Here is a 27,892-nt window from a genome sequence, read left to right as displayed (position 1 = left end):
CTCATTGTTGTCATTCTCTTTGATGAAATTATTGACTGCTTCTATGATTTGTTCTTTGGCCCACTCATTTACTAGCACTATATTATTTAATTTTCCATTAAGTTCTAATCTTTTCCATAGCCTATTATAAAATATAATCTTATTGCATTATGATCTGAAAAGATGGAAAATTTAGTATTTATGCTTTTTGCATTTCCTTGTGATGCTTTTCCTATACACACACATATATGTATGTATATTATATATATGCATCTATATATTCAATTTTTTTGTGAAGAGCCATGTGTAGCTGAGAATATGGTTTACTTTTTCCTTTTCTCATTGAATTTTCTCTAGATGTCCATCTAGAGGGAGGAAGGAAGGGGGGAAGGAAGGAGGAAGGAAAGAAGATATAGAATTTAAAGAAGAATAGAATTCAAAAATTTTATCCATCTCTTTATCTTGTTATTTGTTTTATGGTTATATTCATCTAGTTGTAAGAAGAGAAAATTGAATTCCTCCACTAGTACAGTTTTACTTTCTATTTCTTCCTGTAATTCATTTAATATTTTCTTTAAGAATTTTGATATTATATTATTTAGTGCATATATATTTGGTTTTGATACTAATTCATTGTCTATAGTACCTTTTAAGAAGGTGTAGTTTTTTTTGCTTATCTCTTTTAAATAGAGTAATTTTTGGTTTTAATTTTTTTGAGTTTATGATTGCTATTCCTGACTTCTTTACTTTAGCTGAACCATGAGAGATTCTGCTCCAGCCACTTATTTTAGCTTTCTGTGTGTCTCTTTTTCAAGTGTTTCTTGTAAACAATATATTGTTAGATTCTAGTTTCCACTGCTATCTGCTCCTTTTTTATGGGTGAGTTAATGAAATTCATCTTCACAAGTGTGATTACTAACTTTCCTTTTATCCTAGTTTCTTCTCTCTTCTTTTCTTCCCTTTCCCTCATTTGAACTCTGTTTTGTTTCTGACCACTACTTCCTTTAATTCTCTTTCCTTATTGTCATCTTTCCCACTTTTTTCTTATTCCCTTCCATTCGTACCTCTCTATTGAGTAAGACAGTTTTCTATACCCAATTGGATGTATGTATAAATTCTCTCTCAAAAACTTTATATTATGCTGAGGTTCAAGTGCCTTAATTTTCAACATTTGTGTTTGCAAGGTTTAGCTTTGCCTGCTCTTTTCAGGAAAAAAAAGACTGGTTTCTGACAGAGTTTGCCTTTTGAGCTAGCACTTAAGGCTGCTCCAGTGATCTGCTCCTCTACTAAGTCAGGACTAAAGGTCTTAGTCATTGATTTGCTGAGATTAAGATCCTCTCAACCCCACCATTTTCTCCTTCACCATAAAAACTCTTTCTTGGATTCTTCTTTTATATAAAATATTTTTCCTTTTTCTTCTCCCTTCTCTGAGGCCATCCCTCTTTCCCACCTATCCATCTTTGAGTTCATCCCAACAGATTAAACACAATCCTATGTCCTTCATATATGAAGAGCCCTTCTAAATGTCCTAATATTGATAACTTTCTTAGGAGCCACAATTATATTTCCATATTATATGTATTTCCATATGTAATATGAGCAGTTTTAAATTATCAAGTCTTTTATGGTTTCTGTTTTCATGTTTACCTTTTTATGCTTCTTTTGAGTCTTTTATTTATGTCAAGTTTTCTACTCTACTCTGGTCTTTTCATTAATAGTGCTTGAAAGTTCTCTATTTCATTAAATATCTATTTTCCCCTTGAAGTATTATATTCAATTATGCTAGATAGGCTATTCTTGGTTGTTATATTATCTTCTTTCCTTGATGGGATATGCTAAATCTTGTATAATGTGGACTTTGGCTCCATGATATTTAAATGTTTCTTTTTGACCATTTGAAGTGTTTTCTGTCACCTACCAGTGCTAGAATTTGACTATAATAATTTAGGGAGTTTTGACTTTAAAGTCTTTTTCAGAAGGAGGTAATCAATGAAGTCTTTCAATTTCTACTTTAGGATATCAAAACAGTTTTCTATTACAATTTCTTAAAATATAATGTCTAGACTCTTTGATTATGGCTTTCAGACTGGTTTATAACCCTTACATATTCTCTCATTGATCCATTTTCCAGATCATTTTTTTCTAATGAGATATTTCACATATTATTCTATAATTTTCTTCTCTTTTCTTTGTTTTATTTTATCTAGATAACTTTAGAGAGATACTAGCTTCTATTTGCTCAATTCTAATTTTTAAGAAATCATTTTCTCCATTGAATTTTTGAACTTTTTTCTTTGGGCCAATTCTGCTTTTTTAAAGAGTTATTTTCAGGGGTGGAGTCAAGATAACAGAATGAAGTCAGGAAGCTGATTGACTTCTCCCAGTTTCCCTCAAAAACCATATAGAACCAAGATTCTGAACAGAATTTGGGAGGAGAAGGGTGTTCAGCCCAAGTTAGACAGAGTCTGGGAAAACCTGTGAGAGGATCTTAATCTCAGCAAATCAATAATTAAAATCTTTAGTCCTGACTTAGTAGAGGAGCAGATCACTGGAGCAGTCTTAAGTGCTAACTCAAAAGGCAAACTGTCAGAAACCAGTCTTTTTTCCTGAAAAGAGCAGGCAAAGCTAAACCTTGCAAACACAAATGTTGAAAATTAAGGCACAAAGATGCACAGGAAGCTTGGGACAGTGTCACCTTTACCCCAGGAGCAGATTTCAACCATAAAAGTAAAAAAAGAAAAAGAAAAGAAGAAATGCCAAAAAAAAAATAAAGAAAATGAGCAAGAAACAGATAAGAACCTTGACCACAGAAAGCAACTATGGTGACAGCAAAGACCAAAACACCAACTCAGACAAAGACAAAATATCCACAGAGGAAACCTCAAAGAGTGGTATTGTAATGGGCTGAGGCTTGAGTTGATGCACTGAGGTCCCAAGCACATGAGGCTAAATAGTAATTGGACCATAATCTATGCCCATTCTTTGTGCAAGTCCTGATGTGTTGTATAGGAAATGACGATTTTGGTGGGTGGAGGCAGGGGAGTGGAAAAGGAAGGGGAGGAGAGACTGCTTGCTTTTGCCATTGCGACGACCTTTCTGTTTGTTTCTCTTCTTCTTTTTGCTTTTGGGCCATTCTTTCTCCAAGCTTATATATTAATAGATTATGGTCCAATTACTATTTAGCCTCATGTGCTTGGGACCTCAGTGCATCAACTCAAGCCTCAGGGAGGAGATGGCTCAGTGGGTAGAGCACCAGCCCTGAAGTCAGGAGGACCTGAGTTCAAATCCAGCCTCAGACACTTAACAATTCCTGGTTGTGTGACCATGGGCAAGTCACTTAACCCCAACTTCCTTAGCAAAAGGCAAAAAAAAGAAGAGAAGGGGAGGAGATGGCTCAGTGGGTAGAGCACCAGCCCTGAAGTCAGGAGGACCTGAGTTCAAATCCAGCCTCAGAAACTTAACAATTCGTGGTTGTGTGACCATGGGCAAGTCACTTAACCCCAACTGCCTTAGCAAAAGCAAAAAGAAGAAGAGAAACAAACAGAAAGGTCATCGCAATGGCAAAAGCAAGCAGTCTCTCCTCCCCTTCCTTTTCCACTCCCCTGCCTCCACCCACCAAAATCGTCATTTCCTATACAACACATCAGGACTTGCACAAAGAGTGGGCGGGGGCCATTCTTTCTCCAAGCTTATATATTAATAGATTATGGTCCAATTACTATTTAGCCTCATGTGCTTGGGACCTCAGTGCATCAACTCAAGCCTCAGCCCATTACATGGTATAAATTGGTCTCAGGTTCAAAGAGGCTATTTGGAAGTGCTCATAAAATACTTTAAAAGGCAAATAAGAGAGGTAGAAGAAAAAGTGAAAAAAAATGAGAGGTATGCAAGAGAGAAGCAAAAATTTAGAAAAGGAAGGGGGGAAATGGACAAGAAAATAACTCCTTAAAAAAAAAAGAAAACAAACCCTCCAAAAGTTACATTAATCAAATGTAAAAAGAGATACAAAAGCTAACTAAAGAAAATCACACATTAAAAAATAGAATAGGGTAAATGGAAGATAATGACTCTATGATTTGGCAAGAATTAGTTAAACAATGTAAAGGAATGAAAAAATGAAAGAAAAGGTGAAATACCTCATTGGAAAAATATCCAACCTGGAAAATAAATCAAGAAAAGACAATTTAAAAATTATTGGCTACCTGAAGGCCATGACCAAAAAAAGAACTTTGATAGCTTCTTTAAGAGATCATTAAGGAAAACTGCCCCAACATTCTAGAAATAGAGGAGGGGAATATTCATTGAAAGAATCTATCAATTACCTTCAGAAAGAGATCCCAAAAGGAAAACAGCACGGAATATTATTGCAAAACTCTAGAACTACAATCTCAATGAAAAAATACTGCAAGCTACCAGACAAAAACAATTCAACTATCAAGGATCAACATTCAGGATTATTCAGGACCTTTTACAGGATATTTTTACAATAAAGGATTTTTGTGTCCTGATTTCTACAACCCCCAAATTGGGGTGACAAAATGTACCATTGCTTTCTAGAGTTCCCACACACGGATGATTAAAATATACTGTCCTAGTGGAGAAGTGATGAGGCAGGACTCCTGAGGATAGTGGGAAAATGGTGCCTATTTATTCCCAGTTCTTTCCCTGTTTTATACCCTCATGCTCTTATGTAACAAAACAACAATGAGAATGTTCTAAGTATATCCTGTGCATGTGGGACCACATAAACAACTTGGTATTGTATGTAGTTTGGCACCTGGTTTCACTCTTCCACCTGGTCTCACTTTGTTTCATTCACAAGACAGGTTGTCACCACCCCCTGATTTCTCAGGAAGGCCACTGTTTTGTAAGCACTCTCAGGAAGTGGAAATGGTTATGCTTACTGTGTATGGAGGCAAGGGATATATAGGCTGGACAGGAACAGGTTTCAACTCTCCAGGGTATATCTCAGTAGTCCTAGCAGCATACAGATCTATTCTCCCTAGCAAATTCCTTCTCCCACAGGCTTGCTTAAAAACTCTCTGGGTATAATAGCAGTTGCCATCATTCCCCAAGTGTTTTTTACTTGGGGCCCTGGAATTGAGCCCCACTTCTTGTAAAGAGGACATAGGGGGTGGGCAAAACTGTTTCATCTGTGGTGCTGATGATGTCATTGCTCTTCCCATTCTTCTTCCTCCTCCTGGGGTTGAGGGAGGAGGGTCAGGAGATGGGGATTATCCTAAGGATATATGCTCAGGTATAGGCAGAATTGAAAATAAGCTTTGAAGATGAAAAGCAAGCTAATCAGCAAGGTACTTAAGTGCTTAATTTCTTTTTTGCCCAACAGGCAATGGTACTTAAGATTCTTAATTCTCTTCTGGCCCAACTGGTTGTGCCCTGCAAATCTCTTAGAGCAGTAACAAGCAAAATAAATCAATAAAATACGAAAAATAGAAATTTATCTAATCCTATAAAAAAATAGGAGGAGAAAAAGGATAGAAAAGGGATAGAAAAGAGAAAAAATAATGATTAGTGTTGGAGGGAATGTGGGAAAATTGGACACTGATACATTGCTGGTGGAACTGTGAATGGATCCAACCATTCTTGAGAGCAATTTGGAATTATGCTCAAAAGGTTATCAAATTGGGATACCTTTTGACCCAACAGTGTTTATACTAGGCTTATATCCCAAAGAGATCTTAAAGAAGGGAAAGGGACCCACATGTGCAAAAATGTTTGTGGCAGCCCTTTTTGTAGTGGCTAGAAACTGAAAACTGAATGGATGCCCATCAATTGGAGAATGGCCGAATAAATTATGGTATATGAATGTTATGAAATATTATTGTTCTGTAAAAAACAGATGATTTCAAAGAGGCCTGGAGAGACTTACATGAACTGATGCTGAGTGAATTGAGCAGAACCAGGAGATCATCATACACTTCAACAATGATACCATACAATGATCAATGCTGATAGACATGACTCTCTTCAACAATGAGATGATTCAAACTACTTCCAGTTGTTCAGTGATGAAGAGAGCCATTTTCACCCAGAGAGAGGACTTTGGGAACTGAGTGTGGATCACAACATAGTATTTTCACTCTTTCTGTTGTTTGCTTGCATTTTGTTTTATTTCTCAGTTTTTTCCCTTCTTGATCCAATTTTTCTTGTGCTGCAAGATAAGTGTATGATTATGTACACATATATTGAATTTAACATATATTTTAACATGTATTGGACTACTTGCCATCTAGGGGAGAGGGTGGGGGGAAAGAGAGGAAAATTTGGAGCAGAAGGTTTTGCAAGGGTCAATGTTGAAAAATTACCCATGCATATGTTTTTTAAATAAAAAACTTTAATAAAAAATTATATTGAATAAAGGGCCAGAAAAAAACCATACTAAAGATCAATTGGAAATTAAATAATTCAATTCTCAAAAATGAATGCATCAAACAATAAATCAGAAAAAACCCATAATTTCATCCAAGACAATGACAATAATGAGACAAAATATCAAAATCTACTGGATTCAGCCAAAGTTCTTAGGGGAAATTGTATATCTCTAAAGAGCTACATGAATAAAATAGAGAAAGAAGAGATCGATGAATTGGGCATGAAACTAAAAAAGCCATAAATAGAACAAATTAAAAATTCCCTATTAAATATCAAATTAGAAATTCTGAAACTCAAAGGAGAGATTAATAAAATTGAAATTAAGAAAAATATTGAACTAATAAATAAAATTAAGAGTTGGTTTTATGAGCAAACCAACAAAATAGATAAACCTATAATTAATTTAATTAGAAAAAGTAAAGAAAAAAGCAAATAACCAGTATCAAAAAAGGAAACGGTGAACTTACCACCAATGAAAAAAGAAATTAAAGCAATAATTAGGAGCTATTTTGTCTTATGTAGGCTGCAAATCTGTCTATCTAACCAAAACAGATGAATAATTATAAAAATATAAATTGCCCAGATTAAGAGAAGAGAAAATTAATGACTGAAATAGTTCCATTTCAGAAAAAGAAATTGAACAAGCCACTAATGAACTCCCTAACAAAAAATCAGATGGATTCATAAGTGAATTGTACCAAATATTTAAAGAACAAATAATTCCAATACTAACTAAACTATTTGGAATAATAAATAAGAAAGGAGTCCTGCCAAATTCCTTTTATGACACAAACATGGTACTGCTACCTAAACCAGAAAGAGTCAAAAAAGAGAAAGAAAATTCTAGGTCAATCTCCCTATTGAATATTGACGCAAAATTTTTAAATAAAATATTACCAAAGAGATTACAGCAAGTTATCTGCATGATAACCTACTATGATCAAGGGGGATTTATACCAGGAATGCAGGGATAGTACAATATCAGGAAAATCATTACCATAATCAACCATATCAATAATAAAACAAACAGAAATCATATGATAATCTGAATAGATGTAGAAAAAGCTTTTGACAAAATATAATACCCATTCCTATTAAAAACACTAGAGAGCATAGGGATAAAAGGAGCTTTCCTTAAAATAATAAGCAGTATCTATCTAAAACCAACAGCAAGCAATTGTGTGATGCAGAAAAGGTGGACACATTCCCAATAAGATCATGGGGGAAAAATGATGCCCATTATCACCACTATTATTTAACATTGTACTAGAAATTTTGACTTTAACAATAAGAAAAGAAGAAGAAAAGAAATTAAAATAGGCAGTGAGGAAAGCAGACTATCATTCTTTGTAGATAATATGATATAGATAATATATTTAGCAAATCCTAGAAAAAATCATCCAAAAATATACTCAAAACAATTCACAGCTTTAGAAAAGTTGCAGGATATAAAATAAACCCCCACAAACATCAGCATTTCTATATTTTATTGACAAAGTTCATCAGGAAGACATAGAAAGAGAAATTCTATTTAAAATAATTTTAGACAAAATAAAATAAAATATTTCTGCCAAGACAAATCCAAGAACTATATAACTATATAACTATAACTATATATATATGAAAACAATTAAAAAACACTTCTCACACAAATAAAGTTAGATCTTAACAATTGGACAAATATCAGTTGATCATGTTTAGGGCAATTCTGCCTATATAGAGACATATATGTGTATCTATGTCTCTATGTATCTATCTATCTATCTGTCTATATATATATATATATATACATATATACATATATATATATATATATAATAAAAAAGACAATTCTGTCTAAATTGGTGTACTTGTTCAGTGACATAACAATTAGGCTGCAAAACAACTATTTTGTAGAACTAGAAAAAAATAATAACAAAATTCTTCTGGAAGAACAAAAGATCAAGGCTATCCAGGGAATTAATGAAAAAAAAACTACAAAGGATGGTGGCTTAGCAGTACCAAACCTAAAACTATATTATAAAGCAGCAGCTATCAAAACCATTTGGTACTGGCTAAGAAACAGAGTGGTAGATCAGCGGAATAGGTTATATACACAATGCACAATAACCAAGGCCTATAATAATCTAGTATTTGATAAACCCCAAAACTCCAGCTTCTGGAATAAGAACTCACTATTTGACAAAAATTACTGGGAAAGCTGGAAAATAACTGGAAAATTAAAAATCTGCATAGGCTTACATCTCACACCATACCAAAATAAAGTCAGAATGAGTACATGATTTGTGCATAAAAGATGATAACATGAACAAGTTAGAAGAGCAAAGGATAATTTGCCTATCAGATCTTTGGAGAAGAATGGAATTTATGAAGAATTTGAGAAAATTATGAAAGGCAAAATGGACAATTCTGATTCATTAAATTAAAAAGATTTCACAAAAACAAAGGCAACAGAAATGAGATTAAAAGGGAAGTATAGACTTGGGGGTGAGGGAATTTACAGCCAATGTTTCTGATAAAGGTCTCATTTCTAAAATATGTAAAAAACTCTATAGAATTTGTAAGAATATGTCATTCCCTGATTGGTAAATGGTCAAAGGATATGAATAGGCCATTTTCAGATGATGAAATTAAAGCCTCTATAGTCATATGAAAAAATGCTCTAAATGCCTATTAGAGAAATGAAAATGAAAATAACTCTGAGGTACTACCCTATACCTTTCAGATGTGCTAAGATGATAGGAAAAGATAATAAATGTTAGAGGGAATGTTGCAAAACTGGGACACTAGTGCATTGTTGGTGGAGTTGTGAAATTATGCAACTACTCTGGTGAGCAAACTGGAACTAAGCCCAAAGGGTCATAAAACTGTTTGTGCCCTCTGGCCCAGTAGTGCCATTACTGGGTCTGTATCCCAATGCAAAAATGTTTGTAGCAGCTCTTTTTGTAATAGCAAAGAATTGGAAAATGAGTGGATGACCATTAGTTGGGGAATGGTTGAACAAGTTGTGGTACATGAAGGTAATGAAATATTATTATTCCATAAAAATGATGAACAAGCTGATTATAGAAAGGCTTGGAAAAATTTACATTAACTGATGCTGAATGAAATAAACAGAACCAGGAAAAAATGTACTCAATAACAGCAAGAATGTGCTATGATCAAATATGAAAGACTTGGTTAGTCCCAATAGATTTTAGACAGAAAATGGCATCTGCACCCAGAAAAAGAATTAAGGAGATGGAATGTAAATCAGCACATGCTGTGTTCACTTCTTTTTTCTTTTTTATTTCCCATAGTTTCTTTTTTTCTAATTTTTTTCTCCCAAAATGATTCATAAAGCAATATATATTAAAAATAAATTAATTAAAACAAAAAATGTTATCTTCATCAATGAATTTTTTCATCTCTTTTTTCCATTGGCTAACTTTGTCTTTTAAGATACTGTTATTTTTAAATAACATGGAATTAAGTATGGGAAATGGAGTTGCCAAAGCAATTCCCAGTCCTTCACCCAGTGCCACATAGGGGCTCTCCCTAAACTATTTTGAATTAAATTCTCAATTTCCTTACCATCTTTGGTTTGTGAGCTCCCAAAATTGCTGTTGTTGTGGATACTACCAAATCCCATAATTGATATTGCCATCATATGAATTCCAGACTACCCTTCATCTCAACATTGTAGATCTTTTCACTAATTGTAGAGGGCCATAGATAGTGGGGCAACTGGGGGTAAGGTATAAGACCCTTCAGCCCAGAGGGACCCTGCTGACAATGTCTAGTTTGTCTCCCTACCTCCCTCTGGTGTTCTCACCTTTCCTGAGAAGCCAAGGAGAGCGTGACCATCTGTGTTCTACTTGAAGAAAGGGATACTTAAGGCACCTACATAGCAATAGCAGGGTTATTATAGTTAGCTCTTCCTCAGTGTGATGTAATAATATAATGGTTCTCTAGTTGGCACATGCTTAGTGTGCTGTAATGATGTAATCATACTGAGGTATTTAAGGGCTGAGAGACTGGAAATAAGGACACTCCATCTTTGACCATTCTTGTGAGTCTCCTGCCTTTTTCACTCCTCTGCTAACACCAAGGATTTGGTCTAGTCCCAAGATCCTCCAGAGAGGTAATCCAGATGGTATATTTTAGCACCCCCAGAATGGGAGCACTAGAAAGCATAGCACATTTTAACACCCCAATTTGGGGACTCTAGAAAGCACACAATAATTGTTCTCCCAAGTTGGACTGGAACATATTTTATCTTGACCTTTCGTTGGTTCTGCCATCTCAGAATTCAATTTAAGGCATTATTTTAAAGTTGGTCCAAAAGAGAACAATTAAGGAAGCTTATCTGTAGTAATTCTTTTACTCCATCTTCTTGGCTTTCCCCTCCTACCTCAACCCTGGAATTGATAAAGTTTTCCTTTCCCCCTAAATCTTCATACACTTATATTCTAATTGTGTTATATTTTCTGTGCATCTTCCAAAGATATAGTCTGGTGCCAAGGTATGGAGGTGATTCTGAGTTTTCTTTAATGATGCCCAAATACATCCTATCAACATATAAAAGATTTGATTATTTCATCAGTGATGCAACTTAAAAATGAGTCTCCTTTAATTGAGAAGGCTTTGCCCTGGATTGGACAGAGAGTGATGCATTTTTTTAGCCCCAACTACTCTCAAAAACCCTCAACATAAAAGGTATGGTCTAAGTTGGTGGAAGGAGATTCCAAAGCTATGACATGATATAACCTTAAAATGCTGAAATTTTATCTATGTTCATGTTTGAATAGTAAAGGAATAGAGGGTATAGAGCTCTTGGCTTAGAGTCAGGAAGATCTGAGTTGAAATCCAGCCTCAGATATTAACTAGCTAGGTGATTCTGGGTGAGTCACTTAACCTTAGTTTTCTCATTTGTGAAATGAAAATAATAATAGCACTTGCTTACTAGAGTCCTTGTGAGGATTAAATGAGATAGTTGTCAAGTGTTTTATAAGGCTATATAATTGCTATTATTAGTTTTTACAGTTTAATACAATGTCATATTTATCTTTGTCTTTTCTCTCAATGTCTAGCACAAATTTTTTGTTGTTACTGTTCAATGGAAGAATGAATAGAAACATATGAGTAACAATTATCTCATTAGTCTCATCTTTTAAAAGGAAAGACAAAACTGTGGTTCATAGGATTTTGGAAAATATATAAATTATTCTCTTGTATCGCAGGTGAAAACACTTCTCAAAATATGATGATGGAAAGTCTGCATTATTGAGAATTCTGCAGGGAATGTCTGTCCTTGTAATTCTTTAAGAATAAGGACAATCTACTGATGAAAGCTAATAAAATAGCACAACCAGATATTTATTGAAGTCTATACTCAATTAATAGATAAGTTTTTATATATATGTGTGTGTGTATATATATATACATATTATATATATACACAAACATATTTATCATCCTTCCAACCCCACCCCCTCTTGTGGCAAATAACATGCCTTGTCCCTGCTTGATTATTCCAAAGTTTTAGGGTTTGAGATGAAGATTTAAAAAGAGACTAGTATAATTCCTCCATCTCCTACTCCCCATTTCTCATCACCTCTTCCTCAGACATATGACACATTGCTCTTTGAGAGGAGGATAAAAATAAAGGAAGGAACAAGATAGAAGGGAGGGAAAAAAGAAAAGGAATGACTGAAGAAGGAATACTCTGGAACTATTATCCTAATTGAAGAACAAATATGTATTTGTTATTGAATAGTTTGGTTCTGTCATCATTAATTTTCTTTGTAACTTTTTGGGTTTCACCTCTCTAGGCCTCAATTAGCTCATCTCAAAAATGAATGGGTTGAATTAGATGATTTCTAAGGCCTTTCCCATTCTGCCATTTGAAGACCTCATAAAATGAAAAACACTGAAAATTCAGATTTGATTTTTTCTCTTCTCTTTATCTAGCCTCATATCATCACTTCAATTATTCTAGCTATTTTATATTGGATCACTGACTTCTAGTATGATTTTGAATCAACATTTCCCAGAAAAGCATCAAAATTAAGCCAGTTTCCTTTTGAGGCTTGGATAGGCCCACTTCAACATCAGTCCCTTGTGCCTTAGGCCATTTATTAAGATAGCAATGATCCTTTATTGACCAATAAGAATCAATGAATAGGATGACAAGCTTTATCCTCATGCTTTCACATTTTTCTCTTATGTTCTTGTTCCAAGAAACACTCCTGGGAAATCTCTTTTTACTGCTAGTATGCCAGATTCTTGTAGTTTCTTTCCTATTTTTCATGTGCCCCTTTTAACAAAACACAAACAACTAAATGTGAATTAGTTCACCACACAAGAGTAATTATAAATCTTAAATACTATTTTACCTTCATATAAAAGGGAGACAAAATGTGATTGTAAGTCCTTTCAAATTGAATACATATGTGGATTTTGTGGAATCTGACTTAGAGTACAAAGAACTATTTCCATAATTTCTTGGCTCCTGGCCATTTTCTGGATAACAAAAATGTCACTTACCTGAGGGTGGGTATAGACACTTTCACAGGAAAGTATCTTTAAAAATGACTTCTATTTTAGTAAGGAGACTGGAAGAACCATGGTAACTGGGATTCCACTGGCTAAGTAATAGAAGAAAACTATATATTAGGCTATCAGTGGAAATTCTCTATAGAATGCTATTTACCCTTAAGCACTGGTATAATGTGTAATTGATCTGGGAAACATTTATTTATATTTATTTATTTATTTGTTTGTTTGTTTTTACTGAGGCAATTGGTGTTAAGTGATTTGCCCAGGATTACACAGCTAAGAAGTATTAAGCATCTGAGACCAGATTTGAACTCAGATCTTCCTGAGTTCAGGGTTGGTGCTCTATCCACTGCGCCACCTAGTTGCCCCAACAGTTATTTTTATAAAGGAGAAAACATTATTTAAAGAATCATCTGAAAAATATGGATTTTCTCAACATCAGTTATGATGACTTAGACATTTTCAAAATCTAGTTGTCAAGGGTTTGTAAAATCCAGAGGGTTTTGTTGCCTTAAAGAAAACAGTGAAATACGAGAGCAAGGTGCACAGTGGATAGAGCATCAGCCCTGAAGTCAGGAGGACCTGTGTTCAAATCTGGCCTCAGACACTTAACACTTTCTAGCTGTATAACTCTGGGCAAGTCCCTTAACCCCAACTGCCTCAGCAAAAAAACAAACAAACAAACAAACAAACAAACAAACAAACAAAAAAAAAAAACAGTGAAATTACCTTGTCAGACAGAAGAGGCAAGATGAAAAAAAAAAAAAAAAAAGGCAAATGGTTCCTAATTTCTCAGGGCTTTCATATTAGAATTTTATAGATAGCTAGAGTAACCCATATGGCTAAGATTAGAATCTGGGATCTTAGAGTCAGGAAGACCTGGGTTCAAATACTACCTCTAATATGTATAATCTAAATAAAGCTGGTAGGTACAGAAGAAAAGGATACTCAGCAAGAATTCAGCCTCGATTCAGTTGAGATCAGCTTCCTTTTGTTTGTTTTGGCTTATGTTGGTGTGCCACTGTGGCACAAAAGAAAGAAACTTCTGCTTCCTTGTGGTCTGACTTTTGTATTTAGACCACTAGGAAGCTAAATCAATAGGCTGAGCTTTAAACTCCTGAATTAATTAAGTCTTGAGGTCTTTCACTGTCTTTCAGGGAAAGATTTAATTTACATGATAGATAACTTAGCTAAATTGTTGTCAATTTGAACTCTGTGGCAGGGCTTTCTATGTTGATAGTCATATATCCTTGATTTAGTTGGGTCCAATTAAACCGCACCCATAGAAAGCCATATAAAATTGTTTGATCTGGTCACTTCCATTGCTTATGGAAATAGACAATAGTATATTATCAGATACACTCAACCTTTATCTATCCACACCCTTCAAGGAAAATTATACTTCATATTTCCAGTTTTTCTGGATACCACTTTAAGCACTACAAAATATTAAAAAAAAAAAAAAAAAAGCAAAGTTGGATCAAAATCTTTCTACAACATCTTACATATTTTTCTGCTTTCTTCAGTAGTATTTACTTTAAATAAATTAAATAATTGTAATGTGATTAAATGAAACTTTTAGGTTCTATTGAGATTTTTGACTTTTTCACTAAATTGCTCCCATAATATATTTTGTTTTTAAGTATTTTTTTCCTCCCCAATACTTTCTTTGTGATAGCTATAAGCTATCATTTCTTATTGCTATTCATGTACCTCTCCCACAATTGTTCTTCTTACTGCTAATATGTTGTTTCTCACTTAATTTTGGGCAAGAAATCACATAAACAATCATGGCAGAGTAGGGCATAAAGAAAGAGCAAGTAGTTCCTGTGTGAATGATTGAGTTTCAATGTGTTGGACACTTGCCTTGAGTAGTTAGAAATTTGTATTTTTTGATCTGTTTCCTAAATCCTAACTTTAATATGATCAGTCCACTGTATTTATAATTGCTTATAGATAAAGTATTCCTAAGTATTTTCAGGTAAAACCTTTAATTAATTTGATTAGAAAAAGGAAAGAAGAAAATCAAATTGATAGTATCAAAAATTTTTAAAAAATTAAACTTTCCATCAATGAAGAGGAAATTAGAACAATAATTAGGAACTATTTTGCCCAATTGTATACCAATAAATCTGATATGTGAAGAATTTGTGATTATTTAAGATAGGAAATTCCCAGAATGTGAACTCTTCCACCAATGCAAATTGCAATCAGTTATGGCTTAGTAGATACACCTGAAAGAATTTTCTGTGACATTTAGAGGTTAAATGAGAAGCCTAAGTTTATCCAATTTATTAAGTAAAAGGTAAGATTCAAACCTAGCTTTTCCTAACACTAGGTCTAGCATTCTATCTATTAAATATTGACTAAAATTAAAAATATCCATGAACAAAAGAACATGTACTGCATTTGACTAGTATATTTATTTTACAAATATAATCAACCTTAATTCCTTTTGTGGGATATATTGGAAATTTGATTCTAATTTATTTATGGCATAAGTAATATTTAAGATTCTAGGTTTATGGGTACTACATTTTAGGAAAGACATTGAAAAAATAGAGATTATCAATAAGAGGACAGTGAAGATGACAAAGGCCAAAGGATCACAAATTTTAAAATGAAAGAAGAGTTATCTGCATGTAATTAAACACACTAATTTTCCATATGAAGAACTGAGACCAAAGGACATTTAGTGACCTAAGGAAAGTTCAGAGATAGAATTAGAACTGTCTTGAACTAAGGTCCTTTGAGTCCAAATGCAGAAGTCTTTCAACAAAACCACACTGCTTCCTTTCTCAAGTTCACACAATATGAGAATAATCCTTTGAAGAAACTAAGATATTTAGTACAAAAAGAAGACATATGGAGAACATAATAGCTATCTTTAAGTTTTGGAAAGGCTGTCACATGGAAGAGTCTCTAAACATCTCTCAAGTACGATATCACAATAGGATTTTAATTGCTCTCCTTGCTTCCAGACAGACAAAACAAATATAATCCTTTTTCTAAAACATGACAGCCTTTTAAATACTTGAAATTTACTGTCATGGTGTTCTTTCCTCCTGCTTTATACAAAATTGCCCTGATTCTTTTAATCAATTCTTGTACGGCATAAACTCAAAATTCTGTGTTGTTCTCCTTTTTCTGGACTTTCTTCAGTTTATCCATGCATTTTCTAAAATGCCAAATGCCAAAATGACCTTAATGTAATATATGTAATCTGATTAGAGTGAAATACAGTGCTGTAAGAACTCCCTTTTCATATAAGTTATCAGTCATCAAACAGTTATTATGGATCTACTATATGCCAGATACTGTGCTAGGTAATAAGGGTGCAAAACAAAAATAAGCATTTAAGTCCCTGCTTTCAAAGCAGGAACATTCTTTATGATACATACTATCATAAGAGGCATATTTATAATAAGGAAAGGAAAATACTAGACAATAGGGGGGACAGAAAATGTTTCAAGCAGAAAATGGTGCTTCACCTCAGAATTGCAGAAAACATGGAAGAAGGACCAATGTAAAATTATGAAGACTAGAGTCAAAATTACACCTCTAGTTATGAAGTCTAAGATTATCTTTCTTCTGCCTTCATATTATACTGTTGACCAATATTGCACTTCCAGTCTATTAAAATGCTTAGAAACATTTTGGATGAACTTCTATCTAGCCATACATCACCCATCTCTTACTCAGAAAATCAATTTCTTAAACCTAAATACAAAACTTTAAGTTTATTATTAAATGGAACTGATTAGATGAAGTTTTCTCAGTTTATAAGCCTAGACCTAAGACATATGACCTTATTCCCAGAGCCAGAATATCAGGCCTTGAACCCTGGGATGCAGAAAGTTACATGAAGTTAGTAAAGTTACAGAAAGTGACATGACCCACAGGAAGCAGACATTATCCAATGAAAAGACTTGGGTCTTATCCTATTTAACATGGTCTTCTACTTCCTCCTAGTTGGGTTGAACACATGGTGAGAGCTGGGATGCCTCCTGGATTTGCTGGGCCTCTCCCTGCAGGCTCTAAATAAATGCCTGTACCTGAAGATATCTCTGATTAGTTAATTCTGGGAAGGGGGTCTAGCACTCGTCCCACACATTACTATGAAATTTAATTTTATTAGATATGTTCCAATTTCCTAGCCTGTCAAGATCTTTCACACACCTCTCTCTCTCTCTATTATCCCAGGTGTTAGTTGTTCGTCAGAACTGGTATCATCTGCAAAGTTGCTAATGATGTCATTCATCTCTTTGTCAAAATTACTGGTAAAAACCTTCAATTCCAGCTTTAGAGTGCTCTATTTGAGCTCACCTTTCAATCCCAAATAGAATTATTCAAATGATTATTTGAGACAACTTATTCAATGAATTCCCAATTCTTCTAACCTTATTTTCTGGTCCACATTACTTTGTTTTTTCTACAAGAACAGAAGGTGATTATTGCCTCTTGAATAAAATATAAGCTCCCATTAGGCATTTAAAGCCTTTCTCAAAAGCTATCTCTTTAAACTAATTTCACATTATTCTCCTTCACACTCACTATATTCTGGTCATACTGTTGTACATGTGATTCCTTATATGCATAACATTACATTTCTCACCTTCCCCCTTTGCATCAATTGTCCTTCATGTCTAAGATGCTTTCCATTCTCACAACACACTCTTGAAATCTCTAGTTTCCTTCAAGGCTAAGCTGTTATCATCTTCTTTAAGTGGCCTTCACTGATTATTTCTTGTTATTAGTTCTTCTCAATTATTTTGTATTTATTAGATACAATGTATGAATATATGTGTTTGTACATACACATACAAAATATTTATCTATCTCTATAGATGTTGTATTAGTACCACCAACACTACTACCTGTAGAATATATGCTCATTGAGGGAAGAGCTGTTTTGTTTTCTATCCCCTAGCCCTGGCATAGTACCATAGACGCTTACTAAATACTTATTATACAAATTGAATAAGTGAAAAATAATTAGATTTATTTTAATTGTCCTTGATTTGGTGGATGAAGTGATGAAGTGGTCAGGAAGACCAGAGTTCACATCTGGTCTCAGTCTCCTATTAGCTATGTGACCCTGAGCAAGTCATTCAACCAATGATTACCTCAATCTATTCAGGAAGGAAATGGCATACAGCTAGTCCACAGGATCATGAAGAACCTGAAGAAAGCATAACTAGGAACAATGAGCAGAAGCTTAGTATATGCTTAGTGTAAAGAAAACAAAACAAAATAAAAACTTTTTGGTGGTTCACATTATACAAAAATTAAAGGACATGCTTCCAAAAAGAGTAATTTCCTTCTCATTGGAGTACATGAAGAAAGATTAGCTACTTTCCATATATGGAAGATTTTTGCTAATAAAAGATAGCATTTATATAATATTTAAGGCTTTCAAATGCTTTTACATGTTATTTTGTTTATCATGACCTCTTTGAAAACTAGGTAGTTTTTTTTTTTTTTTTTTTTTTTTTAACATTTGAGGAAACCAAGATAGTAGTTAAGCTTGCCCAGATTGACATAGTGTCTGAGGCAGAATTCAAATTCAGCTCTTTTTAACTCCTCATCTAGCATTTTATGACCTAAATCATCTAAATGCCCTTGTTCAGGTATAGATCAGACTAGATGGCTTCTAGTATCTCTTCAAATTCTGAGACTGCTTACAATTATATTATAATGTTAAGATTTACAAAGAACTTTTTTTCACTATAAGTAATATAATTATAATCTTCAATTTATAGATGATTGTTAGGATTCTTACAAGGTGCTAAATAAGTAAAATTGAGGAGACAGTGGTTAAATTTAGTTTAGCATTGATTTAATCCTATAACAGATAATGGTTTCCTAGTGATATAATGATTGATGTATACTCTGTATACAGAATATAAGCAAGAAGCTCTCAGGGCCAGATACACAAGCCCACTAGAAGCTCTCGGAGGAGGAGACAGATTCATTCCATCTTCCACCTTTATGCTGGCTGGAGGCTGAAGCTGGCAGAGGCAAACAACTAGTGGCAGGAGCTCTTGGAACCAAGGAGAGAGATAGGCCTCTAAGAAAGCTAACCGGGCCCAAGGAAGGAGACAAGACTTGGAAAGAGACAATAAAGGATTTGGACTTTAATATCTGGCTGCATTTGGCATGCATTTGCTTGATTACACTGAACTGAAATAAAGGCTGCCTCCCAAAAGCCCCCAAGAAACCTGCTCCCAGAGAACATTCAATTTTAGAGAAGAATATTACAGATAATGAAAACTGAAGCATAGGAAATTTATTTTCTTTCCCAGAATTCCAGGAAGCTTGATACTAAACATCAGAGATAGAACTCTAACTCTGAATTTCTGACTCCAAGACCCTTATTGCCTCCTGAGAAAGAAGTCTTTGAGGTAATAAAAAAAGAAACTTTCTCTTTAGGGACCAAAATTAGTGATGGAAGCTGTAGTAACAATAATTTAAGAGCAGCTTTTGAGACCAAAGAGAGCTGAGTCCTCTCTTCAACATACCTCCTAATATTAGACATGCATGGTTGAGTACTAATTACCTTATCTATATGTATCTATGACCAAGATCCATTATATTAGGAATAGCTGTATCATTAGAATACTGCCTGTCAATTTCAAAAGAACAACAGACACTAGAGTTGGGAACATTGCCAAGAACTCCCTCCTAAAGCATCTGATTCTCTGCCAAGATCAGTTCCCAAAACTCCATGAGTGAAAGATGGAGTATGACCCGTCCTCTGGGCAGTGGAGTTGAGGGAGAGTAACAATGGCCATCAATTGATTAATTTTTGCCCATAGTCATTTCTTTGTCTTTAGTGAAGTATCAGAAAAAAAAGCAAGACTAGCAGCAGCTGAGGTCCATGATGATTTAATATGAAGATGTTAATAGTCAGTTTTTAGAAATAAATATAATTGAATCTAGTTTAAGAGTACTGTGAGGGAACCTGAGGTTTAAGGAATAGGAAGCTCTCGCTTAACTCCAGGGTCACAAACTATAATCATCTAGCTTGAAAAGTCAGGTAATTTTCAAGTCTGGAGAGACCTTAGTCCTCATTTAGGTCAACTTCTTCATTTTATTTACCCAAAGTCACATTGCTAATTAGAAAGATCCTTGACAGAATTAGAACCAACTCCCAGCCTGCTCTTCTTTCCAAGTTTTTTTTTAATTTTAATAGCCTTTTATTTACAGGTTATATGTATTTTTTTATTTTTACAGCATTGACAATTGCCAAACCTCTTGTTCCAATTTTTCCCCTCCTTCTCCCCACCCCCCATCCACCCCAGGTGGCAGGATGATCAGTAGATGTTAAATATATTAAAGTATAAATTAGATACACAATAGGTATACATGACCAAACTGTTATTTTGTTGGACAAAAAGAATTGGACTCTGAAATATTGTACAATTAGCCTGTGAAGGAAATCAAAAAATGCAGGCAGGCAAAAATATAGGGATTGGGAATTAAATGTAATGGTTCTTAATCATCTCCCAGAGTTCTTTTGCTGAGCGTAGCTGGTTCAGTTCATTACTGCTCCATTGGAACTGATTTGGTTCATCTCATTGCTGAGGATGGCCAGGTCCATCAGAATTGGTCATCATATAATATTGTTGTTGAAGTATATAATGATCTCCTAGCCCTGCTCATTTCACTCAGCATCAGTTCGTGTAAGTCTCTCCAGGCCTTTCTGAAATCATCCTGTTGGTCATTTCTTACTGAACAATAATATTTCATAATATTCATATACCACAATTTATTCAGCCATTCTTCAACTGATGGGCATCCACTCAGTTTCCAGTTTCTAGCCACTACAAACAGGGCTGCCACAAACATTCGTGCACATACAGGTCCCTTTCCCTTCTTTATGATCTCTTTGGGTTATAAGCCCAGTAGTAACACTGCTAGATCAACGGGTATGCACAGTTTGATAACTTTTTGAGCATAGTTCCAAATTGCTCTCCAGAATGGTTGGATATATTCACAATTCTACCAACAATGTATTAGTGTCCCTGTTTTCCCACATCCCCTCCAACATTCCACATAATCTTTCCCTGTCATTCTAGCCAGTCTGACAGGTGTGTAGTGGTATCTCAGAGTTGTCTTAATTTGCATTTCTCTGATTAATAATGACTTGGAGCATCTTTTCAAATGGCTAGAAATAGTTTCAATTTCTTTGTCTGAGAATTGTCTATTCATATCCTCTGACCATTTATCAATTGGAGAATGGCTTGATTTCTTATAAATTAGAGTCAATTCTCTATATATTTTGGAAATGAGTCCTTCATCAGAACCTTTGACTATAAAAATATCTTCCCAGTTTATTGCTTCCCTTCTAATCTTGTCTGCATTAGTTTTGTTTGTACAAAAACTTTTCAGTTTGGTATAATCAAAATTTTCTATTTTGTGATCAGTAATGATCTCTACTTCTTCTTTGGTCATAAATTCCTTCCTCTTCCACAGATCTGAGAGGTAAACTATCCTGTGTTCCTCTAATTTATTTATAATCTCATTCTTTATGCCTAGGTCATAAACCCATTTTGACCTTATCTTGGTGTACAGTGTTAAGTGTGGGTCGATGTCTATTTCTGCCATACTAGTTTCCAATTTTCCCAGCAATTTTTGTCAAACAGTAAATTCTTATTCCAAAAGCTGGGGTCTCTGGGTTTGTCAAACACTAGATTGCTATAGTTATTGACTGTTTTGTCCTTTGAACCTATTCCTATTCCACTAACCTATTCCACTGATCAACTAATCTATTCCTTAGCCAATACCAAATGGTTTTGGTAACTGCTGCTCTACGATATAATTTTAGATCTGGTACAGCTAAGCCACCTTCATTTGATTTTTTTTCATTAATTCCCTTGAAATTCTTGACTTTTGTTTTTCCATATGAATTTTGTTGTTATTTTTTCTAGGTCATTAAAATAGTTTTTTGGGAGTCTGATTGGTATAGCACTAAACAAATAGATTAGTTTAGGTAGTATTGTCATCTTTATTATATTTGCTCGCTCTATCCAAGAGCATTTACTATTTTTCCAATTGGTTAGATCAGACTTAATTTGTGTGAAAAGTATTTTGTAGTTTTGCTCATTAAGTTTCTGATTTTCCCTTGGCAGATAGATTCCTAAATATTTTATACTATCAATAGTTACTTTAAATGGAATTTCTCTTTGTAACTCTGACTATTGGATTTTGTTAGTGATATATAAGAATGCTGATGATTTATGTGGGTTTATTTTGTATCCTGCAACTTTGCTAAAGTTGTGGATTATTTCTAATAACTTTTTAGTAGAATCACTGGGGTTCTCTAAGTATACCATCATATCATCAGCAAAGAGTGATAATTTGATTTCCTCATTGCTTATGCTAATTCCTTTAATCTCTTTCTCAACTCTTATTGCCAAAGCTAGCATTTCTAATACTACATTGAATAGTAAGGGTGATAGTGGGCAACCTTGTTTCACTCCTGATCTTATTGGGAATGGTTGCAATTTTTCCCCATTACATATGATGCTTACTGATGGTTTTAAATAGATGCTGCTGATTATTTTGAGGAAAAGTCCATTTATTCCTATACTCTCAAGTGTTTTTAATAGGAATGAATGTTGGATTTTATCAAATGCTTTTTCTGCATCTATTGAGATGATCATGTGGTTTTTGTTAATTTGGTTATTGATATGACCAATTATATTGATAGTTTTCCTAATATTGAACCAGCCCTGCATTCCTGGTATAAATCCTACTTGATCATAGTGTATTATCCTGGGGATGATTTTCTGTAGTCTTTTTGCTAATATCTTATTTAAGATTTTAGCATCAATATTCATTAGGGAGATAGGTTTATAATTTTCTTTCTCTGTTTTCAACCTACCTGGTTTAGGTATCAGTACCATGTCTGTGTCAAAAAAGGAATTTGGTAGGACTCCTTCATTCCTCTTCTTTCCAAGTTTCACAATTGCTTATTATTTAATGCTCCTCTCCATCTGTCAGTCACATTTAAAACATTCTGGAAAGGGTTTCCAGAACTTATTTCACATTTTAAAATCTTGAAATTTTTTGTAAATAAACTGAATCTCCCATGCAAAAGTAGATTCTCATATTCAGCTTTAATGGACAGGAGGAACAGCTGAATTCTTAGATCTTGGGCAGACTATTCTATACTTCAGTTTGCTCATTTATAAAAAAGATTGAACTTGACAATCCTGAAGGTCCATTCCGGCCTTTTTGATTTTTTATGATTCCATGATTCTGTAACTATTTCATGGATAGTCAGAGAGCATCCTCAAAAATACTTATGATTAGAAAAGAATGCAAATGATCATGTAAGAAGATTAAAAATTGAAAAAAATTTGTAGCCATACTATATTAAAGGAAAACCTAGGTGAAGATTTCCACCATGGAAAACCATACTCAATAAAGAATTTGTGGAAATAACTTGTGGAAGAATAATAACATAGGAAGGCATGAATCATGACCTCCCTCTGCAGAAGAAGTCCAGGCTGAGGAGACCACAGATCCAGACATTTACTGAAGTATGATTTACTTGAGTAGTGTTATTCTGTTTCCTATAAATCTTTCATTTATTAGAGTAATTATCTCAATTCCTTTAGTCTGTCTTACAAGTTATACTACTCTTTAATGTAGATTTGGAATGAATATCTTTTTTTTCTTTCTTTCTTTCTTTTTTTTTTTTTTTCACTGAGGCAATTGGGGTTAAGAACTTGTCCAGGGTCACACAGCTAGGAAATGTTAAGTGTCTGAGACCAAATTTGAATTCAGGTTCTCCTGATTTTGCAGCTGGCACTCTATCCACTGTGCCATCTAGCTGCTCCTGGAATGAATATCTTTTTACTCATCCTCTATCTCCATGTAGTCTTAAAACCATCCTATTTGGGCATTGACCACTTACTTTTGACTAGCCAAAAGGGAGAAATGAAATCCACCACCATCTTCCCCTACAACAAACACATAAAAGGAAATGACTCTTGGAATATCCTGATTGTTTCTAAATCTTGGGGGTTTCTGCAGTTATTCTGTTCAACTCCTATTCCAAATAATAAATTGGGTTTCTTGGGGACATTTCAATAATACTTCTGACAAACACATATTCCAGAACTACTCAAAATAAAATGGTTTTGCTTCTTCCAAGCTCTATTTCAAAGCCATAGCTTAGTGTTGTTGGGGTTAAGCTAATGTAAGGCTGAATAAGCTTGACCTTACCCAGAAGTTTGAAAGCTACAGCCTACCTCCCACCCCCTTCCACCAGTGAACAGCTGGGAGCTCTTGAGTGTGGGGGGCTTGATTGACATTCACCCACTAATTTTCCAATCCTGGATGTACACAGTGGCCTCAGATGGCATATGAAGAACTGGAATGATTTAAGGCCTGGCCAAACTTAATTGTATGTCTCCCTCTCTAAATCATATGGTATTCTATTCTTTTAAGCATTTTTTTGAGATAACAGAATCATATGGCATAAAATTTTCTGTTTTAATTTAATAGCTTTGTTTTAATTATGGATATAATAGCTCATTTTTTTTATTATTTATATAACACTTTCCTGGCAAATAACTCTATGAAACAGTTCATCCAAATAATGTCATATTCTTTTTACAGGAGAGAAAACTGAAGCTCAGAGGTGAAGTAACTTGCTTGTGATATAATATAATTAACACAGGTGAGCATACACCTTCTTGACCATAGTCATTTCTTTGTCTTCAGTGAAATGTCTGAAAGAAGAGCAAGGCTGGCAGAAGCTGAAGACCCATGATGGGTTGATAAGAAGAGGTCAAAATTAATCTATTGGAAATTAATATAATTGGATCTAGTTTAAGAGAATTATGGGGAAAATTGAAGTTTAAGGAATCTGAAGCTTAGATCTGGTATCTGTTGTTACAGATACAGTCAGTGAGCTGACTGGGGAAAAATTCACAAAGAGGATAAAAAAGAGAAAATAAGACTATGCTGTAAAAAAAAATAGATAGAAAACTAGGTTATAGTATTAGCTTTTATACTGCCTCTACCACTAGAATACATGATTTCACATATCTGAATTTATTTCTTCATCGCTAAAATGAGTGGGATATAGCTTCAATCAAGAACTCTCCACTTATTTTATGTCATGGATCCCTTTTTAGAAAAATAATTTTAAATAATTGATTGAAAGGCTAAATTTCAGCTAGAGACTTGTAAAACATAAAGTTGTAATTTCTTCACTTACAAATTCATGGGTTCTCTGAAATCTATCCATGAACACTTGGGGAAAATGGGAGTAACTTCAAGTTAAGACTCCCTTGGACTAAATGATCTCTGAGATATCTTACAGATTTTGTATGTTCTGGTTCTAAATACAGAAAAATCCTTTACATCCATTTTTTTTCTTTTTGTCACTCACATCTAGTCTATTTTTCTTTCCAATTCTATGGTGTTCTAAAAGTTTAATTCTGAAAGTCTCTTATAGTTCTAAATTGATATGATTCAATGAACTACCTATATGACTGAACTAATGTTAGAATTAAATAAACTTCATTGGTTGCGCGTTCTTGAAAAAAAAAACATTATAAGGAAAGGGATCTACAAGGGAACAGCTACTTGAGGTTTGAAGGAAATCAAATGAGTGACCAGCAGATCAGAGTGGAGGTGATGAGGAACCAGAAGCAGAATCAAGTTGAGAGGAAGAAGAATATGATAGCCTGAAAGAAAAAAACTAAAGTAGGAGTGGAAAATGTAGGGTTCTATTCCCTGATCTTGACCAGGGACCTGTTCTGTCACCTGTAAGTCATAGAGAAATATGAAGAAGAAGAAAAAAGGGGAAAAAAACTCTGAAGATGTGGGGAAGAATAAGGAAGGGAAAGAATAACAATATGGTAAAATAAAAGGGTAAAGAAAAGAAGTAGATACTACTTATCTGTTGATTTAGCAAGAGGTATATGGAGAAATTTATATGACTTCTATGATGGGAAAGGATAATAAGAAGACCATTTTCAGAGGAGATTCATTCTGAGGACCAATTGTATGAAGGATGAGGGCAACCACCTAGCAAGAAATTACATGGGGATATTGTTTGTTTATTCAGTTAGAATAAGCCTCAAGGGAAATATGTGAATGAATTCAAGTCTCTGGAAGTAAGGATTTTGATGTGACCTTCAGATTAGTAGATAAATTGGATATGTTTTTTGGAGAATATACCAGAAAAAGAGGGACCAGAAGTACAGGAAAAATTCTGGTCTGTAGTGTTCTTGTTTGTTTTTTGGAGGTCTTGGAGTAGCCTTCCTTTCAGCAAAGTAATCACCATGAGAATAGCCAGATATTAAGGTCCAAATCTTTTATTATCTACTTTACAATCTAGTTTCCTTGCCTAGGTCCTGGACCAGCCTTTCAAACCAGCCTCGGTCTCAGTGTGGGAAATGCAGGAGACCAGCCACCATGATGTTGTGAGATGAAGTGAATGAATCTGGCTCTGAGTTCCTTTCAAGTCTGTGTCTGGCCTTTCTGAGTTTCTCTCTAAGACCTTCTGAGTCTGTCTCTGGCTCTCACTTTGGCTGAGTTTGTTGCAGCGTTATATGCTCTATTTTGAGTATAAACCAATCATTATATCATTAGGAAACCATTATTTGTTGTAAGATTAAATCAATCATACTGAATTTAGAGAACTATTAATCACCATGTTAAACTAGATAACCATTGTCTCATCAATTCCACTGAATTAGCACCTTGTAAGAATCCTGTTTTAAGATCATAACATTGGTCCACTTAAGGCTAAAGACAATTCATTTTTATTGAGAATGAGGATACATAAATACAAATTCAAGCTAGGTTAATGTGACATTAAAAATTTCAGTCAAAAATAGCATCTACAATCTCAAGCAACCAATCCCGAAGTACACCATAAAGAATGCTATTGGGGACAACTGATCAAGATAATTTTGATACTTTCAAAGGTCCATTATTTCATCATCAGTTAAAGAATTATCTGTATTGATAAACTCATGAAAGAATATGATTTTTGACAATGTCTTCCATAAATTTCCTATCTGTTATTTTATCCAATATACTTGGGGCTTTGCTCTCATCCTTTGAGTATTTTGTGGTTCCCACACTGGTTATCATTTGCCATTTCATTCTTGCTACATCAAAGTGAGGCACTTAACTACCTAGGTAGGTCTTTTACACCCTTCTCCTGAAAAGTTATTTGGGGTGATACAGTACACTGATTTTTCCTTTTTCATATGTCATTCTGTTACTCTTTGGATTCATCATTTTGATTGTGGTATTCTATGATTCATAGACAGATGGTGTTAGTAGAAGAAATGTTGCCAAAATTTTGGAATGGGGAATGAGGGAAGTATATTATGCCACACTAGTTTCCAATTTTCCCAGCAATTTTTGTCAAACAGTAAATTCTTATTCCAAAAGCTGGAGTCTCTGGGTTTGTCAAACACTAGATTGCTATAGTTATTGACTGTTTTGTCCTTTGAACCTATTCCTATTCCACTAACCTATTCCACTGATCAACTAATCTATTCCTTAGCCAATACCAAATGGTTTTGGTAACTGCTGCTCTACGATATAATTTTAGATCTGGTACAGCTAAGCCACCTTCATTTGATTTTTTTTCATTAATTCCCTTGAAATTCTTGACTTTTGTTTTTCCATATGAATTTTGTTGTTATTTTTTCTAGGTCATTAAAATAGTTTTTTGGGAGTCTGATTGGTATAGCACTAAACAAATAGATTAGTTTAGGTAGTATTGTCATCTTTATTATATTTGCTCGCTCTATCCAAGAGCATTTACTATTTTTCCAATTGGTTAGATCAGACTTAATTTGTGTGAAAAGTATTTTGTAGTTTTGCTCATTAAGTTTCTGATTTTCCCTTGGCAGATAGATTCCTAAATATTTTATACTATCAATAGTTACTTTAAATGGAATTTCTCTTTGTAACTCTGACTATTGGATTTTGT

General features: G+C 34.2%; 1 long non-coding RNA gene across 1 annotated transcript; it reads left to right on the top strand.

The window, feature by feature from the left end:
• The first annotated feature begins 10,415 nt into the window (after positions 1–10,415).
• LOC127551425 (uncharacterized) lies at positions 10,416–25,254 on the top strand. Its single transcript, XR_007951084.1, has 3 exons — positions 10,416–10,495; positions 24,547–24,568; positions 24,652–25,254. It is a non-coding gene; the product is annotated as an uncharacterized LOC127551425 (long non-coding RNA).
• The last annotated feature ends 2,638 nt before the right edge of the window (positions 25,255–27,892 follow it).

The sequence above is a fragment of the Antechinus flavipes genome, chromosome 2, assembly GCF_016432865.1.
Source record: "Antechinus flavipes isolate AdamAnt ecotype Samford, QLD, Australia chromosome 2, AdamAnt_v2, whole genome shotgun sequence".
Taxonomy (NCBI): domain Eukaryota; kingdom Metazoa; phylum Chordata; class Mammalia; order Dasyuromorphia; family Dasyuridae; genus Antechinus; species Antechinus flavipes.
The sequence above is the reverse complement of the archived record's forward strand: the minus strand, read 5'-3'. Positions and strand labels throughout refer to the sequence as shown.